This window comes from Mandrillus leucophaeus, unplaced genomic scaffold (genome assembly GCF_000951045.1).
Source record: "Mandrillus leucophaeus isolate KB7577 unplaced genomic scaffold, Mleu.le_1.0 Scaffold1400, whole genome shotgun sequence".
NCBI lineage: Eukaryota > Metazoa > Chordata > Mammalia > Primates > Cercopithecidae > Mandrillus > Mandrillus leucophaeus.
Genome location: NW_012101367.1, coordinates 31,437 through 53,872, shown reverse-complemented (window position 1 = coordinate 53,872; position 22,436 = coordinate 31,437).

Here is a 22,436-nt window from a genome sequence, read left to right as displayed (position 1 = left end):
CACATTGCAGATTCCAAGCAAACTGTGCTAACAAACTGCTCAATGAAATGAACAGTGTAACTCTGTGACATGAATTTACACATCACAAAGTAGTTTCTCAGAAAGCTTCTTTGCAGTTTTTTTCTGAGGATATTTCCTTTTTCACCATAGGCCTAAATTCACTCCCAAATATCCCTTTGCAGATTCCATGAAAACAGTGTTAGCAAACAGCTCCATGAAAAGAAAGGTGTAACTCTCTGAGATGAATTCACACATCACAAAGAACTTTCTCAGAAGACTTCTGTCTAGTTTTCGTCTGAGGATATTCTCTTTGTCACCATAGGCTTCTATGCAACCCAAAACATTCCTTCTCAAATTCCCCAAAAACAATGTTGACAAATTGCCCCATGAGAAGAATCGTGTAACTCTGTGGGATGAACTCACAAATCACAAAGCAGTTTCTCAGAAAGCTTCTTTCTACTTTTTGTCTGACAATATTTTCTTTGTCACAATAAGTTTCAACGTGCTCCAAAATATTCCATTGCAGATTCCAAGAAAACAACGTTAGCAAACTGCTCAATGAAAAGAACAGTGTAACTCTGTGAGATGAATTGACACATCACAAAGCAGTTTCTCCAAAAGATATTTTCTAGTTTTTATCTGAGGATATTTCTCTTCACTATAGGCCTCAATGCACTCCCAAATATACCTATGCAGATTCCACGAAAACAGTGTTAGCAAACTGCTCCATGAAAAGAAAGGTGTAACCCTGTGAGATGAGAAAACACACCACAAAGAACTTTCTCAGAAAGCTTCTTTCTAGTTTTTATCTGAGGATACTTCCTTTGTCTCCATTAGCTTCAATGTGATACAAAATATCCCTGCTCAAATTCCAAAAAAACAGTGCTACCAAACTGATCCATGAAAAGAACCGTGTATATCTGTAAGATAAATTTACAAATCACAAAGTAGTTTCTCAGCAAGCTTCTTTCTAGTTTTTATAGGAGGATGTTTCCATTGTCACCCTAAGCTTCAACACGCTCTGAATTATCCCACAGAATATTCCAAGAAAACTGTTAGCAAACTGATCAATGAAAAGAACAGTCTAACTTGGTCAGATGAATTCACACATCATAAAGCAGTTTCTTAGAAAGCTTCCTTCTAGTTTTCATCTGAGGATATTTCCTTTTTCACCACAAGTCTCAATGCCCTCCCAAAGATCCCTTGCAGATTCCAGGAAAACTGTGTTAGCAAACTGCTCCATGAAAGGAAATGTGTAACTCTGTGAGATGAATTCACACATCACAAAGAAATTTTTCAGAAAGCTTCTTTCTAGTTTTTATCTGAGGCAATTTCCTTTATCCCTGTAGGCCTCTTTGCACTCCCAAATGTCCCTTTGCAAATTCCACAAAAAAAAGTTAGCAGGTAGCAAACTAATCCGTGGAAAGAAAGGTGTATCTCTGTGACATGAATTCACACATCACAAAGAACTTCCTCTGAAAGCTTATTTCTAGTTTTTATCTAAGGCTGTTTCCTTTGTCACCATTAGCTTCAATGCGATACAAAATATCCTTCCTCAATTTCCCCAAAAACAGTGCTACCAAACTGATCCATTAAAGGAATAGTGTAACTCTGTGAGGTGAATTTACAAATCACAAAACGGTCTCTGAGAAAGCTTTGTTCTAGTTTTTATGTGAGGATATTTCCTTTGTCACCGTAAGCTTCAATGTACTCCAAAATGTCCCTTTGCAGATTCCAAGAAAACAGTGTTAGCAAACTGCTCAATGAAAAGAACAGTGTAACTGTGAGATGAATTCACACATCAGAAAGCAGTTTCTCAAAAGCTTCTTTCTAGTTTTTATATGAGGATATTTATTTTGTCTCCATAATCTTCAATGCGCTCCAAAATATCAGAATGAGGATTCCAAGAAAACAGTGTAAACAAACTGCTCCATGCATAGAACAGTGTAAGTCTGTGAGATGAATTCACACATCACAAAGTTTTTTCTCAGAAAGCTTGTTTCTAGTTTTTATCTGAGGATATTTCCCTTTTCACCATGTTCCTCAGTGTGCTCTCGAATATCCCATTGCAGATTCCACGAAAAAAGTGTTAGCAAACCTCTCAATAAACATACCAGTGTCACTCTCTGAGATGAATTCACACATCGAAAATAAATTTCTCAGAAGTCTTCTTTGTAGATTCTATCTGAGGAAATTTCCTTTGTCACCATAGGCTTCAATTCAATCCAAAATATCCCTTCTCAGATTCCCCAAAAACAATGCTACCAAACTGATCCATGAGAAGATTCGTGTAACTCTGTGAGATAAATTCACGAATCACAAAGCAGTTTTCAGAAAGATTCTTTCTAGTTTTTGTCTGAGAATGGTTCCTTTGTCCCACAAGCTTCAATGCACTCCAAAATATCCCTTTGCAGACCCCAAGAAAACAGTGTTAGCAAACTTCTCAATGAAAGGAACATTTTAACTCTGTGAGATAAATTCACACATTACAAATCTGTTTCTTAGTAAGCTTCTTTCTAGTTTTTATCTGAGGATATTTGCTTTTTCACAATAGGCCTCAATGCACTATGAAATATCCCTTTGGAGATTCCACAAAAATGGTGTTAGCAAACTTCTCAATGAAAGGAACATTTTAACTCTGTGGCATGAGTTCACACATCACAAAGCAGTTTCTCAGAAATCTACTTTCTTCTTAATACCTGAGGTTATTTCCTTTTTCAACATAGGCCTCAAAGCACCCCCAAATATCCCTTTGAAAATTCCATGAAAACGGTGTTAGCAAACTGCTGCATGAAAAAGAAAGGTAAAACTCTGTGAGATAAATTCACAAATCAAAGAAACTTTCTCAGAAAGCTTCTTTCTAGTTTTTATCTGAGGATATTTTCTTTGTTACTATAGGCTTCAATGCACTCTGAAACATCCTGTTGCAGAGTCCAAGAAAACAGTGTTAGCAAACTGTTCGATGAAAAGAACAGTGTAACTCTGTGAGAAGAATTCACACATCACAAAGCAGTTTCTCTGAAAGCCTCTTTTGGATTTCTACCTGAGAATATTTCCTTTGTCACTGTAGGCTTCAATGCGCTCTAAAATATCCTATTGCAGATTTCACGAAAACATTGTTAAAAAACTGCTCAATGAAAAGTATGTTGAAACTCTGTGAGATAAATTCACACACCACAAAGCAGTTTCTCAGAAAGCTTCTTTCTAGATTTTATCTGAGGATATTTCCTTTTTCACTATAGGCCTCAAGGCATTCCCAAATATCCCTTTGCAGATTCCATGAAAACAGTGTTACCAAACAGCTCCATGGAAAGAATTGTGGAACTCTGTGACATGAATTGAAACTTCACAAAGCGGTTTCAAAGAAAGGTTCTTTCTGGTTTTTATATGAGGATATTTCCTTTTCCAATGTTGGCTTCAACGCCCTCCCAAATATCCCATCTCAGGCACCACAAAAACCTTGATGTCAATGTGCTTCCTCAACAGAAATTCTACCTCTATGAGATGAATGCAAACATCACAAAGGAGTTTCTCTGAAAGCTTCTCTCCAGATGTAACCTAGAGAAATTTTTTTCATCGTAGGCCTCTATGGGCTCTAAATATCCCTCTGCAGATTCCACAAAACAGTGCTAACAAACTGCACCATGAAAAGAATGATGTGACTCTGTGAGGTAAATTGAGAAATCACAAAGCAGTTTCTCAGGAAGTTTCTTTCTAGTTTTTATCTGAGGATATTTCTTTTTCCACCATAGACTTCAAAGTGCTCCCAAATATCCCTTCTCAGACAACACACAGTGATGCCAAAGTGCTCCCTCAAAAGAAACATATAGCTCATGAGATGAATGCACACATCACAAAGGAGTTTCTCAGAAAGCTTCTCTCCAGTTTTTAACTGAATATATTTCCTTTTTGCCATTGGACTCTATGCGCTCCCAAATATTCCTTTGCAGATTCCACAAAAACCGTGTTACCAAACTGCTCAGTGAAAACAAAATTGAAACTCTGTGAGTTGAATTTACCCATCACAAAGCAGTTTCTCAGAAAGCTTCTTTCTAGTTTAAATCTGATAATATTTCCTTTTTCACCGTAGGCTTCAATGTGCCTCCAAATGTCTCCTCTCAGATACCATAAAAACAGTGATGACGAACTGCTCGATCAAGAAAAAGGTTAAACTCTATGATATAAATGCACACATCAGAAAACCGTTTCTCAAAATCTTTTCTCCAGTTTTTATTTGAAGTTATTTCCTTTTCACTCTAGGCCTCTAGAAGCTCCCGAATATCCCTTTGCAGATTCCATAAAAACAGTGCTACCAATCTGATCTATGAAAAGAATCATGTAACTCTGTGAGATGAATTCATAAATAAAAAACAGTTGGTCAGAAAGCTTATTTCTAGTTTTCACCTAAGGATATTTCCGTTGTCACCCTAAGCTTCAATGTGCTCCAAAATATCCCATTGCAAATTCCAGCAAAACAGTGTTAGGAAACTCATCAATGTAAAGAACAGTGTATCTCTGTGAGATGAACTCACACATCACAAAGCAGTTTCTCAGAAAACTTCTTTTTGGTTTTTATCTAAGGGTATTTCCTTTTTCACTGTAGGCCTCAATGTGCTACCAAATATCCCTTTGCAGATTCCACAAAAACAGTGTTATCAAACTGCTCCATGAAAGGAAAGGTGTAACTCTGTGAGATGAATTCACACATCACAAAGAACTTTCTCAGAAACCTTCTTTCTTGTTTTTGTCAGATTCCACAAAAACAGTGTTATCAAACTGCTCCACGAAAGGAAAGGTGTAACTCTGTGAGATGAATTCACACATCACAAAGAACTTTCTCAGAAACCTTCTTTCTTGTTTTTGTCAGATTTCACATAAACAGTGTTATCAAACTGCTCCATGAAAGGAAAGGTGTAACTCTATGAGATGAATTCACACATCACAAAGAACTTTCTCAGAAAGCTTCTTTCTAGTTTTTATATGAGGATATTTCCTCTGTCACCATAAGCTTCAATGGGCTCCAAAATACCCCTTTGCAGATTCCAAGGAAACAGTGTTAGTAAACTGCTCAATGAAAACTACAGTGTAATACTGTGAGATGAATTTACACATCACAAAGCAGTTTCTCACAAAGATTCTTTCTACTTTTTAACTGACATCATTGTCTTTTTCACCATAGGTCTCAATGCACTCCAATGTATACCTTTGCAGATTCCACCAAAACAGTTTTAGCACACTAAACAATTAAAAGAATGATGTAACTCTGAAGGATGAATTCACACACTACAAAAAAGTTTCTCAGAAATCTTTCTAGTATACATCTGCGGATATTTCCTTTGTCAACATGGACTTCAATGCGATCCAAAATATCCCTTCTCAGGTTCCCCTAAAACAGTGCTACCAAACTGATCCATGAAAAGAATCATGTAACTCCGTGAGATGAGTTAACACTTCACAAAGCAGTTTCTCAGACAACATCTTTCTAGTTTTTATGTGAGCATACTTCCTATGTCACCATAAGCTTCAATGTGCTCCAAAGTATCCCATTGCAGATTCCAAGAAAACAGTGTTTACAAACTAATCAAATAAAAGAACAGAGTAAATCTTTAGATGAATTAACACATCACCATGCAGTTTCTCAGGAAGCTTCTTTCTAATTTTTATATGAGCATATTCTGTTTTTCACTATAGGTCTGATTGAGGTCCCGAACATCCCTGTGCAGATTCCATGAAAACACTGTTAGCAAACTGCTCAAAGAAAAGAATGGTGTAACTCTATGAGATGAATTCACACATCACAAAGCAGTTTCTTGGAAAGCTCCTTTCTACTTTTTATATGAGGATCTTTCCTTTGTCTCCCTAACCTTCAATGCGCTGTGAAATATTGCAATGAAGATCCCAAGAAAACAGTTTTAGCTAACTGCTCAATGAAAAGAACAGTGTAACACTGTGAGATGAATTCACACATCACAAATTGTTTTCTCTGAAAGCTTCTTTCTAGTGTTTACATGAGAGTATTCAGTTTTTCACCATAGGCCTCATGAGCCCCCCTATATATCCCCTTGCAAATTCCACGAAATCAGTGTTAGCAAACTGCTCAATGAAAAGAACGGTGTAACTCTTTGAGATTAATTCACAGATTGCAATGCAGTTTCTCAGAATCCTTCTTTCTAGTTTTTATCTGAGAATACTTTCTTTTTCACCATAGGCCTCAATGCACTCCCTAATATCCCTTTGAAGATTCCACGAAACAGGGTTAGCAAACTGCTCCATGAAAAGAAAGGTGTAAATCTTCGAGTTGAAATCACACATCACAAAGAACTTTCTCAGAAAACTTCTTTCTAGTTTTTATCTCAGGATAATTCCTTTGTCACCATAAGCTTCAAGGCAATCCAAATTGTCCCTTCTGAGATTCCCCAAAAACAGTGCTACCAAACTGCTTCAAGAAAAGAGTGGTGTAACTCTGTGAGATGAATTCACAAATCACAAAGCAGTCTCTCAGAAAGCTTCTTTCTAATTTTTGTCTGACGTTGCTTCCTTTATCACCATAAGCTTCAAAGCACTGCAAAATATCCTATTGCAGATTCCCCGAAAACAGGGTTCACTAACTGTTCAATGAAGAGAACTGTGTAACTCTGTGAGATGAATTCACACATCGCAAAGCAGTTTCTCAGAAAGTTTCTTTCTAATTTTTATATGAGGGTATTTCCTTTGTCACCATAAACTTCAACGCACTCCAAAATATCCCACTGCATATTCCAAGAAAACAGTGTAAGCAAACTGCTAAATGAAAAGAACAGTGTAACTGTGCGAAATGAATTTACACATCACAACGCACCTTCTCAGAAAGCTTCCTTCTAGTTTTTATCTGAGGATTTTTTTTTTCACCACAGGCTTCAATCTGCTCCCAATATCCCTTGCAGATCCCATGAAAATAATGTTATTCAACTGCCCCATGAAAAGAAAGGTGTAACTCTGTGAGGTGAATTCGCACATCACAAAGAAATTTCACAGATAGCTTCTTTCTAGTTTGTATCTGAGGACATATCCTTTGTTAAACTAGGCTTCTGTACAATCCAAAATATCCCTTTTCCGATACCCCAATAACAGTGCTACCAAACTGATCCATGAAAATAATCGTGTAACTCTGTGAGAAGAATTCACAAATCTCAAAGAGTTTCTCAGAAAGCTTTCTAATTTTTATATGAGCGTATTTCCTTTGTCACCCTTAGCTTCAGTGCGCTCTGAAATATCCCTTTGCAGATTCCAAGAAAACAGTTTTAGGAAACTTCTCAATGAAAAAGACAGTGTAACATTGTGAGGTGAATTCACACATCAAAAAGCAGTTTCCTAGAAATCTTCTTTCTAGTTTTTATCTGACGATATGTCCTTTTTTACCATGGTTCTCTAGGCGCTCCAAATATCCCTTTGTAGATTCCACGAAAACAGTGTTAGCAATCAGCTCAATGAAAAGAAAGCTGTAACTTGGTGAGAGGATTTCACACACCAAAAAGAACTTTCACATAAAGCTTCTTTCTCGTTTTTTTTTCTGAGAATATTTCCTTTGTCACCATAGGATTCAATGCAATCCAAAATATCCCTTCTCAGATTCCCCAGTAACAGTGCAACCAATCTCCCCCATGAAAAGAATCGTGTAACTCTTTGAGATGAATTCACAAATCACAAAGCAGTTTCTCAAAAAGCTTCTTTCTAGTTTATCTCAGGATATTTCCTTTGTTGCTTTAATCTTCAATGCACTCCGAAATATCCCATTGCACATTCCAACGAAACACTGTTAGCAAACTGCTCAATGAAAAGAACAGTGTAACTCTGTGAGGTGAATTCACCCATCACAAAGCAGTTTTTCAGAAAGATTCTTCTGTTTTTTATCAAAGGATATTTTCTTTTTCACCGTAGACCTCAAAGCACTCCAAAATATTCCTTCGTGGTTTTCACAAAAACAGTGTTATCAAACACTGCAATGAAAACAACGGTGTAACCCTGTGAGGGGAATTCATACATCATAAAGCAGTTTCTCATAAAGTTTTTTCTAGTTGTTATCTGAGAATATTTCCTTTGTCACCATAGTCTTCAATGTGATAAAAATATCCCTTCTCAGATTCCCCCAAAACAGTGCTACCAAACTGCTCCATGAAAAGAATTGTGTAGTTCTGTGAGTTGAAATCACATATCCAAAGGAAGTTTCTCAGAAAGCTTCTTTCTAGTTTTTGTCTGAGGATATTTCCTATGTCACTATAGGCTTCCATGCAATTCAAAATATCCTTTCTCAGATTACCCAAAAACAGTGCTACCAAACTGCTCCATGGAAATTATCACGGAACTCTGTGAGATGAATTCACAAATCACAAAGCAGTTTCTCAGAAAGGTTTTGTCTAGTTTTTATCAGAGTATATTTCCTTCATCACCATAAGCTCAATGCACTCTGAAATACCACATTGCGGTTTACAAGAAAACAGTGCTGGCAACCTGCTCATTGAACAGAAGAGTGTAACTCTGTGAGATGAATTCACACATTACAAAGCAGTTTCTCAGAAAGCTTCTTTCTAGTTTTTGTCTGAGGATATTTCCTTTGTCACCATAGGCTCTAATGCGCTCCCAAATATTCTACTGCAGATTCAACAAATACAGTGTTTTCAAACTCCCCAATGAAAAGAACAGTGTAACTCTGTGAGATGAACTCACGATTTTATAGTTTTTATCAGAGTATATTTCCTTTGTCACCATAAGCTTCAATGCGCTCCGAAATATCCAATTGCAGATTCCAAGAAAACAGTGTTAGCAAACTGCTCAATGAAAAAAACATTGTAACTCTCTGAGATGAAGTCACAAATCACAAAGCAGTTTCTCAGAAAGATTCTTTCTAGTTTTTATGTGAGGATATTTCCTTTTTCACCATAGGTCTTAAAGTGCTCACAAATATCCCTCTGCAGATTCGAAAAAGCAGTGTTAGCAAACTGCTACATGAAAAGAAAGGTGAAACTCTCTGAAATGAATTCACACATCACAAAGAACTTTCTCTGAAAGCTGCTTTCTAATTTTTTCTGAGGATATTTACTTTTTCACCATTTGTCTGGTGTCTTTCAACTTTTTATCTGAGGAAAGTTTATTTTTCACTATAGGCATCAAAGGACTCCAGAATACCACATTGCAGATTTCATGAAAATAGTGTTAGCAAACTGCTCCAGGAAAAAAAAGGTGTTACTCTGTGAGATGAATTCACACATCACAAAGAGTTTTCCCAGAAAGCTTCTTTCTAGTTTTTATCTGAGGATATTTAATTTGTCAACACAGGCTTCAATGTGATCCAAAACATCCCTTATCAGATTCCCCAAAAACACTGCTAAGAAACTCTTCCATGAAGAGCATCGTGAAACTCTATGAGGTGAATTAACACATCAGAAAATTGTTTCTCAGAAAGATCCTTTCAAGTTTTTATATGAGAATATTTCTTTTGTCACCATATGTCTCAAAGCACTCTCAAGTATCTCTTTGCAGATTCCAAGAAAACAGTGTTAGCAAAGTGCTCAATGAAAAGAACACTGTAACTCTGCGAAATGAATTCACACATCAGAAAGCAGTTTCTCAGGAAGTTTCTTTCTAGTTTATATCTGATTATATTTCCTTTGTCTCCATAGGCTTCAATAAGATCCAAAATATCTGTTCTCAGATTCCCCAAAAACAGTGCTACCAAACTGCTCCATGAAAAGAACTGTGTAACTCTGTGACATGAATTCATAAATCACAGAGCAGTCTCTCAGAAAGCTTCCTTTTGGTTTTTATCTAAGAATATGTCTTTTGTCACCATAGGCTGCAAAGCCCTCACAAATATCCTATAGCAGATTTCACGAAAACTGTGTTATCAAACTGCTCATTGCCAGGAATGGTGTAATTCTGTGAGATGAATTCACACATCACAAAGCAGTTTCTCAGAAAGCTTCTTTCTAGTTTTTATCTGAAGACAATTCCTTTGTCATTATAGGCCTCAAAGTGTTCCCAAATATTCCATTGCATATTCCACGAAAACAATTTTGACAAATGGCTCCATGAAAGGAATGGTGTAACTCTGTGAGATGAATTCTGACATCACAAAGACCTTTCTCAGAAAGCTTCTTTCTAATTTTTAACTGAGGAGATTTCCTTTGTCACCAGAAGCTTCAATGCGATCCAAAATATCTGTTCTCAGATTCCCCAAAAACAGTGCTGCCAATGCTCCATGAAAAGTATTGTGTAACTCTGTGAGATGTATTATCACATCACAAAGCACTTTCTGATAAAGCTTCTTTCTAGTTTTTGTATGAGGATTTTCCTGTAACCATAAGCTTCAATGCGCTCCCAAATATCCCATTGCTGATTCCAAGAAACCTGTGTTAGCAAACTACTCATTGAAAAGAACAGTGTAACTCTGAGATGAATTCACACATCACAAAGAACTTTCCCAGAAAGCTTCTTTCTAGTTGCTCTCTGAGGTTATTTCCTTTGTCACCATAGGCTTCAATGTGATCCAAAATATTCCTTCTCAGATTTACGAAAACAGTGCTACCATACTGATCCATGAAAAGAATCATGTAATTCCGTGAGATGAATTAACACATTACAAAGTGGTTTGTCAGAAAATTTCTTCCTAGTTTTTATCTGAGGATATTTCCTTTATCGCCATAGGCCTCAGAGCACTCCCAAATATCCCTTGGGTGATTCCACAAAAACAGTGTTAGCAAACTGCTCCATGAAAAGTAACGTGTAACTCTGTGAGATGAATTCACACATCTCAAAGAACTTTCTCAGAAACCTTCTTTCTTGTTTCTGTCTGAGGATATTTCCTTTGTCACCATGGGCTTCCATGCACTCCGAAATACCCTATTGCAGATTCCACGAGAAACGTGTTATCCAACTGCTCAACAAAAAGAGCGGTGTAACTCTGTGAGATGAAATCACACCTCACAAAGCATTTCTCAGAAAGGTTCCTTCTAGTTTTTATCTGAGGATACTTCTTCACTATAGGCTTCAATTCATTCCCAAATGTCCCTTTGAATATTCCAGGAAAACAATGTTAGCAAACTGCTCCATGAAAAGAAAGGTGTAACACTGTGAGGTGAATTCACTCATAACAAAGAACTCTCTTAAATCTTCTTTCTACTGATAATCTGAGGACATTTCCTTTGTCACCATGGGCTTCAATGAGATCCAAATATACCTTCTCAGATAGACAAAAACAGTGCTAACAAAGTGATCCATGAAACGAATCTTATAACTCCGTGAGATTAATTCACAAATCACGAAGCAGTTTCTCAGAAAGCTTCTTTCTAGTTTTTGTCTGAGGATATTTCCTTTAAACCATAGGCTTCAATGAGATCTAAATATACCTTCTGAGATTAACCAAAAACTGTACAAGCAAACTGCGTCATGAAAAGAATCATGTAACTTTGTGAGATGAATTCACAAATCACAAAGCAGTTACTCTCAAAGCTTCTTTCTAGTTTTTATCTGAGGATAATTCCTCTGTCACCACAGGACTAAATGCACTCGTAAATATCCCTTTGTAGATTCCATGAAAACAGTGTTAGCAAACTGCTCCTAGAAAAGAAAGGTGTAACTCTATGAGATGAATTCACACTTCACCAAGAAGATTCTGAGAAACTTTCTTTCTAGTTTTTAACTGAGGATATTTCCTTTTTCACAATAGACTTTAAGGTAATCCAAAATATCCCTTCTCAGATTCCATAAAAACAGTGCAACCAAACTGCTGCATGAAAAGTATCGTGTAACTCCACGAGATGGATTCATACATCACAAAGCAGCTTCTCAGAAAACTTCTTCATAATTTTTATCAGAGTATGTTTCCTTTGTCACCACAGGCTTCAAAGTGATCCAAAATATCCCTTTTCAGATACTCCAAGTACAGTGCTACCAAACTGCTCTTTGAAAAGAATCGTGTAACTCTGTGAGATGAAATCCCAAATCACAAGGCAGTTTTTCAAAAACATTCTATCCAGTTTTTGTCTGAGGTATTTCCTTCATCAAAATAAGCTTCAATACACTCCGATATATCACTTTGCACATTCCACGAAAAGAGTGTTTGTAAACTGCTCCATGAAAAGAAAGGTGTAGCACTGTGAGATGAATTCACACATCACAAAGAACTTTCTCAGAAAGCTTCTTTCTCGTTTTTATCTGAGGATATTTCCTTTGTCACTATAGGCTTCAAAGCTATAAAAAATACCCTTTCTCAAATTCCCCAGAAACAGTTCTAACAGACTAATTCATGAAAAGAATCATCCAACACTGTGAGATGAATTAACACAGCTCAAAGCAGTTTGTCAGAAACTTTCTTTCTAGTTTTTATATGAGGATAATTCCTTTGTCACTATACACTTCAATGTGATCCATAGTATCACACTGCACATTCCAAGAAAACAGTGTTAGAATACTGCTCAATGAAAAGAACAATGCAATTCTGTGAGATGAATTCCTACATCACAAAGCAGCTTCTCAGAAAGCTTCTTTTCGTTTTTTATCTGAGGATATTTATTTGTCACCATAGGTTTCAATGTGCTCCCAAATATCTAATCACAGATTCCACGAAAACTGTGTTATCAACCTGCTCAATGAAAAGAACGGTGTAGCTCTCTGAGATAAATTCACATATCACAAAGCAGTTTCTCGGAAAGCTTCTTTCTAGTTTTTATATAATGATAATTTCTTTGTCAATGTAAGCTTCAATATGCTCAGAAATCTACCATTGCAGATTTCAAGGCAACAGTGTTAGCAGACTGCTAAATGAAGAAAACATTGTAACACTGTGAGATGAATTCACACATTACAAAGCTGTTTCTCAGAAAGCTTCTTTCTAGTTTTAATCTGAGGATAATTCCTTTTTCACCATAGGCCTCAATACATCCCAAATATCCCTTTGCAGATTCCACAAAAACTGTTTGCAAACTGCTCCTTGAAAAGAAAGGTGTATATCTGTGAGACGAATCTCACATCCCAAAGAAGTTTCTCAGAAAGTTTCTTTCTAATTTTTATCTGAGGATATTTCCTTAGTCACCATAGGCTCCATGATGTTCCAAAATATCCCTTCTCAGATTCCCCAAAAACAGTGCTACCAAACTGATTCATGAAAGGAATCATGTAACCCTGTGAGATGAATTAACACATCATAAAGCAGTTTATCAGAGGGCTTCTTTCTAGTTTTTACATGAGGGTATTTCCTTTGTCACCATAAGCTTCAGTATGCTCCAAAATATGCCATTGTAGATTCCAAGAAAACAATGCTAGCAAACTGCTCCATGAAAAGAACAGTGTAACTCTGTGCCTTGAATTCAAACATCAGAAAGCAGATTCTCAGAAAGCTTCTTTCTCGTTTTTCTAAGAGGATATTTCCTTTTTCACTATAGGCCTCAATGTGCTTCCAAATATTCCTTTTCTGATTCCACAAAAACAATGTTAGCAAATTTATCCATGAAAAAATAAGGTGTAACTCTGTGAGATGAATTCACACATCACAAAGAACTTTCTCAGAAAGCTTCTGTCTAGTTTTTATATAAGCATAATTCCTTTTTCACCATAGGCCTCAATGAGCTCCAAAATATACCTTTGCAGATTGCACAAAAGCAGTGTTTGCACACTGTTCAATGAAAAGAATGGTGTAACTGTGTGAGATAAATTCACATATCACAATGCAGTTTCTCAGAAAGCCTCTTTCCATTTTTTATCTGAGGATATTGAGTTTTTCACCATAGCCCATAATGCTCTCCAAAATATCCCTTTGCAGATTCCATGAAAATAGTATTAACAAACTGCTCCATGAAAGAAAAGTGTAAACCTGTGAGATGAATTCACACATCCCAAAGCAGTTTCTCAGAAAGATTCTTTTTGGTTTTTCTCTGAGGATATATCCTTAGTCACCATAGGCTTCAATGCGCTCCCAAATATCTTATTGCAGATTTCACGAAGATAGTATTATCAAACTGCTCCATGGAAGCAAAGGCACAACTCTGTGAGATGAATTGACACAACACAAAGCAGTTTCTTAGAAAGCTTCTTTTTGGTTTTTAACTGAGGATATTTCCTTTGTCACCACAGGTTTCAATGCACTCTCAAATATCCTATTGCATATTCCACAACAACAGTGTTATCAATCTGTTCAATGAAAAGAATGGTGTATCTCTATAAGATGAATTCACATATTACAAAGCAGTTTCTCAGAAATCTTCTTTCTAGTTTTAATCTCAGTATATATCTTTTTCACTACAGGCCTCATTGTGCTCCCAAATATCCCTTTGCAAATTCAATGAAAACTGTGTTAGCAAACAACTTCATGAATGGAAAGGTGTAACTCTGTGACATGAATTCAAACATCACAAAGAACTTTCTCAGAATGATTCTTTCTAGTTTTTATCTGAGGATATCTCTTTTGTCACCATAGGCATCAGGGCAATCCAAAATATCCCTTCTCAGATTCCCCAAAAACAGTGCTACCAAACTGCTCCGTGAAAAGGATCACGTAAGTCTGTGATATGAATTCAGAAATCAAAAGGCAGTTTCTCAGAAACCTTCTTTATATTTTTTGTCTGAGAATATTTCCTTTATCACCATAATCTTCAATGTGCTCAGAAATACCCCACTGCAGATTCCAAGAAAACAGTGTTAACAAACTGCCCCATGAAAAGAACAGTGTAACTCTGTGAGATAAATTAACACATCACCAAGGACTTTCTCACAAAGCTTCCTTCAATTTTATGTCTGAGGACATTTCTTTTCTCACCGTAGGCCACAAGGCACTCCCAAATATCCCTTTGCAGATTCCACTAGAACAGGCTTAGCAAAACCGCTACATGAAAATTGAGGTGTAACTCGGTGAGATCAATTCACACAAAACAAAGTCCTTTCTCAGAGAGTTTCTTTGTACCTTTTGTCTGAGGATATTTCCTTTGTCACCATAGGCTTCAATGCGATCCAATATATCCCTCCTCAGAGTCCATAAAAACAGTACTACCAAACTTCTCCATGAAAAGAATTGCATAACTCTGTGACATGAATTCTCAAATGACAAAGCAGTTTCTCAGAAATCTTCTATCTAGTTTTTCTCTGTGGATATTTCTTTTGTCACCATTGGCTTCAGTGTGCTTCCAAATATCCTATTGCAGATTCCAGGAAAATGTATTATCAAACTGCTCAACGAAAAGAACAGTGTAATCCTGTAAGGTGAATTCACATATCAGAAATCAGTTTCTCAGAAAGCTTCTTTCTAGTTTTTATCTGAGGATATATCCTTTGTCACCATAGGCTTCAATTCACTATGAAGTATTCTACTGCCGATTCCAAGAAAACAGTGTTAGCAAACTGCTTAATGAAGAAAACAGTGTAACTCTCTGACATGAATTCACATACACAAAGCAGTTTCCTAGAAAGCTTCTTTATAGTTTTTATCTAAGCATATTTCCTTTTTCACAATAGGCCTCAATGTACTCCCAAATATCCCTTGCAGATTCCAGGAAAACAGTGTTAGCAAACTGCTCCATGAAAAGAAAGGTGTATTTCTGTGAGATGATATGCATCACAAAGAACTTTTTCAGAAAGCATCTTTCTAGTTTTTATCTGAGGTTAATTGCTTTGTCACCATAAACTTCAATGCACTCAGGAGTATCCCATTGCAGATTCCAAGAAAATATTGTTAGCATACTGCTCCATGAAAAGAAAGGTGTAAATTTGTGAGATGAATTCACACATCACAAAGCAGTTTCTCAGATAGCTTCTATTTGGTTTTTGTCTGAAGATATTTCCTTTGTCACAGTAGGCTGCAATGCAATTCAAAATATCTCCTCTCATATTCCCCAAAAAGAGTGCTACCAAATTGGTCCATCAAAAGTATGGTGTAACTATGTGAGATGAATTCACACATCACAAAGCTGTTTCTCAGAAAGCTTCTTTCTAGTTTTTATCTCAGCATATTTTCCTTTACATCATATTCCTCAGAGAGCTCCATAATATCCTAGTGCAGATTCCACGAAAAAAGTGTTAGCAGACTTCTCAATGAAAAGAATGGTGTAACTCTGTAGGAAAAATTCACACATCACAAAGCAGTTTCTCAGATAGCTTCTATTTGGTTTTTGAGGATATTTCCTTTGTCACAGTAGGCTTCAATGCAATTCGAAATATCTCCTCTCATATTCCCCAAAAAGAGTGCTACCAACTGGTCCATCAAAAGTATGGTGTAACTATGTGAGATGAATTCACACATCACAAAGCTGTTTCTCAGAAAGCTTCTTTCTAGTTTTTATCTCAGTATATTTTCCTTTACATCATATTCCTCAGAGCGCTCCATAATATCCCAATGCAGATTCCACGAAAAAAGTGTTAGCAAACTTCTCAATGAAAAGAATGGTGTAACTCTGTAGGAAAAATTCACACATCACAAAGCAGTTTAACAGAAAGCTTCTTTTTGGTTATATGAGGATATTTCCTTTGTCACCATAGGCTTAAATGCAATTCAAAATATCCCTTCTCAGATTTCCCAGAAACAGTGCTACCAAACTGCTCCATGAAAACAGTGGTATGAATCTGTGAGATGAATTCACACATCACAAAGCTGTTTCTCAGAAAGCGTCTTTCAAGTTTTTATCTGAGGATACTTCCTTTATCACCCTAGGCTTCAATGTGATCCAAAATATTCCTACTCAGATTTCCCATAAACAGTGCTAAAAAATTGATCCATAAAAATAATCAAGTAACTCTGTGAGATGAATTAATACATCAAAAAGCAGTTTCTCAGAAAGTTTCTTTCTAGTTTTTATATTAATGTATTTCATTTTTCACCATGAACTTCAATGCACTCTGAAGTATCCCACTGCAGATTCCTAGAAAACAGTGTTAGCAAACTGTTCAATGAAAACAACAGTGTAACTCTGTGAGATGAATACACACTTCACAAAACAGGTTCTCAGAAAGCTTCTTTCTAGTTTTAATCTGAGGATATTTCCTTTTCCACCATAGGACTCAGTGCGCTCCCAAATATCCCTTTGCAGACTGCAAGAAAACAGTGTTAGCAAACTGATCCATGAAAAGAAAGGTGTAACTCTGTGAGATGACTTCACACATCACAAAGAAGTCTCTCTGAATGCTTCTTTCTAGTTATAATCTGAGGATATTTCCTTTGACACTGTAGGCTTCACTGCAATCCAAAACAGCCCTTCTCAAATGCCCCAAAAACACGGCTACCAAACTGCTCCATGAAAAGAAAGGTGTAACTCTGTGAGATGTATTCAGAAATCACAAAGCAGGTCCTCAGAGAGCATCTTTCTAGTTTTTGTCTGAGGATATTTTCTTTGTAACGATAAGCTTCAAAGTGCTCCGAAATATCCCATTGCAGATTCCAAGAAAACAGTGTTAGCAGACTGCTCAATGAAAATAACAGGGTAACGCTGTGAGATGAATTCACATATCACAAAGCAGTTTCTCAGAAAGATTCTTTCGAGTTTTTGTCTGAGGATATTTCTTTTGTCACCATAGGTTTCAATGCACTCCCAAATATTCTATTTCAGACTCCACAAAAACAGTGTTATCAAATGGCTCAAAAAAAAGCATGGTGTAGGTCTGAGAGATGAATTCACCCATCACAAATCAGTTTCTCAGAAAACTTCTTTCTAATTTTTATCTGAGTGTATTTCCTTTTTCACCATAGACCTCAGTGTGTTCCCAAATATCCCTTTACAGATTCCATGAAAACAGTGTTAGCTAACTGCTCCATGAAAACAAAAGTGTATTTCTGTGAAGTGAATTCACACAACACAAAGAACTTAGTCAGAAAGCACCTGTATAGCTTTTTTCTGAGGATATTTCCCTAGTCACTATAGACTTCAATGACATCCAAAATATTCCTTCTCAGATTCCCAAAAAAGCAGTGCTATAAAACTGATCCATGAAAAGAATCGTGTAACTCAGTGAGATGAATTCACAAATCACAAAGCAGTTTCTCAGAAAATATATTTCTAGTTTTTGTCTGATTATATTTCCTTTTTCACAACAAGTTTCAATGCGCTTCAAAATATCTCATTGCAGATTCAAAGAAAACAGTGTTAACAAACTTCTCAATGAAAGGAAGACTGTAACTCTGTGAATTGAATTCACACATCACAAAGCAGTTTCTCAGAAAGTTTCTTTTTGGATTTTATATGAGGATATTTTCTTTGTCACCTTAGGCTTCAATGCGCTCCCAAATATCCTATTGTAGATTCCACAAAAACAGTGTTATCAAAGTGCTCCATGAAAAGAACGGTGTAACTCTGTGAGATGAAATCACACATCACAAAGCAGTTTCTCAGAAAGCTTCCTTTTGGTTTTCCTATGAGGTTATTTCCCATTTCAATATAGGCCTCAATGCGTTCCCAAATATCCCTTTGCCATTTCCACGAGAACTGTGTTAGCAAACTCACTCATGATAAGAAAGGTGTAACTCTGTGAGATGAATTCACTCATCACAAAGAACTTTCTCACATAGACTCTTTCTAGTTTTTATCTGAGGATATGTCCTTAGTCACCATAGGTTTCAATGCAATCCAAAATATCCCTTCTTAGATTCCCAAATAACAGTACAACCAAACTGATTCATGAAAGCAATCGTGTACCTCTGTCAGATGAATTAACACATCACAAAGTGATTTCTCAGAAACCTTCTTTCTAGTTTTTATATGAGAATATTTCCTTTGTCACCATAAGCTTCAATGCACTCCAAAACATCCCATTGCAGAGTCCAAGAAAACAGTGTTAGCAAACTGCTCAATTAAAAGAACAGTGTAATTCTCTGACATGAATTCACACATCACAAAGCAGTTTCTTGAAAGTTTCTTTCAAGTTTTTGCCTGAGGATATTTCCTTATTCACACTAAGCTTCAATGTGCTCCTAAATATGCCATTGTAGATTCCAAGAAAACAGTGTTAGCTAACTACTCCATGAAAACAACAATGAAAGTCTGTGCATTGAATTCAAACATCACAAAGCTGATTCTCAGAAAGCTTCTTTCTAATTTTTCTATGAGGATATTTCCTTTTTTCAGTATAGACCTCAATGTGCTCCCAAATATCCATCTGCAGGTTCCACGAAAACAGTGTTAGCAAACTTCTCCATGAAAAGAAAGGTGTAACTCTGTGAGATGAATTCACACACAATAAAGAACTTTATCAGAAAGTTTCTTTATAGTTTTTATCTGAGGATATTTCCTTTGTCACCATAGGCTTCAATGTGATCCAAAATATCCCTTCTCAGATTCCCCCAAAACAGAGCTATCAAACTGATCCATGAGAAGAATCGTGTAACACTGTGCAATGAATTCACAAATCACAAAAAAGTTTCTCAGAATGTTTCTATCTAGTTTTTGTCTGAAGATATTCACTTTTTCACAATAAACTTCAATGTGCTCTGAAATATCCCATTGTAGATTGCAAGAAAACAGTGTTAGCAAACTGCTCAATGAAAAGAACAGTGTAACTCTGTGAGTTGAATTCACACATCACAGAGCAGTTTCTCAGAAAGCTTCTTTTTGGTTTTTCTATGGGGATATTTCCTTTGTTACCATAGGCTTCAATGCACTCCCAAATATCCTATTGCAGACTCCAGGAAAACAGTTTTATCATATGTCTCAAGGAAAAGAATGGTGTAACTCTGTGAGAACAGTTCACCCATAACAAACCAGGTTCTCAGAAATCTTCTTTGTAGTTTTTATCTGAGGATATTTCCTTTTTCTCCATAGGATTCAATCACACATCACAAAGCAGTCTCAGAAAGCTTCTTTCTAGTTTTTGTCTGAGGATATTTCCTTTTTTACAATAAGCTTCAGTGTGCTCCAAAATATGCCATTGCAGATTCCCAGAAAACAGTGTTACCAAACTGCTTAACGAAAAAATCAGTGTAACTCTGTGACTTGATTTCACATATCACAAAGCAGTTTTTCAGAAAGCTTCTTTCTAGTTTTTCTATGAGGATATTTCCTTTTTCTCCATAGGATTCAATGCGCTCCCAGATATCCCTTTGCAGATTCCAAGAAAACAGTGTTAACACACTGCTTGATGAAAACAAAGGTGTAAATCTGTGAGATGAATTCACACATCTCTAAGAACTGTCTCAGAAAGCTTCTTTTTAGTTGTTACTGAAGATAATTTCTTTGTCACCCTAGGCTTCAATGCAATCCAAAATATAACTACTCACATACCCGAAAAACAATGCTAAAAAATTGATCCATGAAAACAACCGTGTAACTCTGTGAGATGAATTAACACGTCACAAAGCAATTGCTCAGAAAGTTTCTTTCTGGTTTTTATATTAATATATTTGCTTTGTCAATGTAAGCTTCAATGTGCTCCAAAGTATCCCAATGCAGATTCCACAAAAACAGTGTTAGCACACTGCTCCATGAAAATAAAGGTGTAAATCTGTGAGATGAATTCACACATCTCTAAGAACTTTCTCAGAAAGCTTCTTCATAGCTTTTATCTGAGGATATTTCTTTTGTCACTGTAGGCTTCAAATCGCTCTCAAATATCTTATTGCAGATTCCACAAAAACAGTGTTATCAAACTGCTCAACGAAAAGAACCCTGTAACACTGTGAGATGTATTCACAGATCAAAAAGCAGTTTCTCAGAAAGCTTCTTTATTATTTTTACCTGAGGATATTTCCTTATTCACTATATGCCTCAATGTATCCCAAATATCCCTTTGCAGATTCCATGAAAACAGTGTTAACAATCTGCTCCATTAAAGGAAAGGTGTAACTCTCTGATATGAATTCACACACCATAGAGAACTTTATCAGAAAGCTTTTTTCTAGTTATTATGTGAGGATGTTTCCGTTGTCACCGTAGGTTTCAATGTGATCCAAAATATAACTTCTTAGATTCCCCAAAAACAGTGCTACCAAAGTGATCCATGAAAAGGATCGTGTAACTCTGAGATGACTTAACACATCACAAAGCAGTTTCTCATAAAGCTTTCTAGTTTTTATATGCAGATATTTCTTTTGTCACTGTAAGCTTCAATGCACTCCAAAATATCCCATTTCAGATTCCAAGAAAACACTGTTAGCAAACTACTCAATGAAAAGAATTGTGTACCACTGTGCAATGAATTCACACATCACAGAAAAGTTACTCAGAAAGTTTCTTTCTAGTTTTAACTGAGGATACTTCTTTATTCACTACAGGCTTCAAAGTGCTCCAAAATACCGCTTGGCAGATTCCAAGAAAATAGTGTCAGCAAACTGCTCAATGAAAAGAGGAGTATAACTCTGTGAGATGAATTTACACTTCAGAAAGCAGTTTCTCAGAAAGCTTCTTTTTTCTTTTTATCTGAGGATATTTCCTTTGTCATCACAGGCTTCATTGTGCTCCCAAGTATCCTATTGCAGATTCCATGAGAAAAGTGTTATCAAACTACTCATTGAAAAGAATGGTGTAGCTTTGTGAGATGAATACACACATCATGAAGCAGTTTTTCAAAAAACTTCTCTCATTGTTTTCTGAGGATATTTCCTTTCTCACTCTAGGCCTCTATGCACTCCAAGTGTTCCTTTGCAGATTTCACGAAAACAGTGTTAGTAAACTGCTCCATAAAAAGAAAGGTGTAGCCCTGTGAGATGCATTCACACATCACAAAGAAGTTTCTCACAATGCTTCTTACCAGTTTTATCTGAGGACAGTTCCTTAGTCACCATAGGCTTCAATGGGATCCAAATTATCCCTTCTCAGATTTCTCAACTGATCCAAGAAAAGTGTTGTGTAACACTGTAAGATGAATTAACATATCACAAAGTGGGTTTTCAGAAAGCTTATTTCTAGCTTTTATATGAGGATATTTCCTTTGTCACCAAAGATTCAATGCACTCCAAAATATCCCATTGAAGACTGCAAGAAAACAGTGTTAGTAAACTGCTCAGTGAAAAGAGCAGTGTAATCTTGTGAGATAAATTCACATATCACAAAGCAGTTTCTCTGAAAGCTTGTTTTTGGTTTTATCTGAGTATATTTCCTTTGTCACCATAGGCTTTGATGATCTCCCAAATATCCTATTACAGAATCCACAAAAACTGGTTATCATACTGCTCAATGAATAGAATGGTGTAAATCTTTGAGATGAATTCACACATCACAAATCAGTTTCTCAGAAAGCTTCTTCCTAGTTTTTATCTGAGGATATTTCTTTTTTCACTGTAGGCCTCAACGTGCTCCCAAATATCCCTTTGCAGATTCCACACAAAGAATGATACCAGACTGCTCCATGAAAAGAAAGGTGTATCTCTGTGAGATGAATTGAAACATCAAAATCAACTTTCTCAGTAAGCTACATTATAGTTTTTATCTGAGGATATTTCCTTTCTCACCAAAGGCTTCAATGTGATCCAAAATATTCCTTCTCAGATTCCCTAA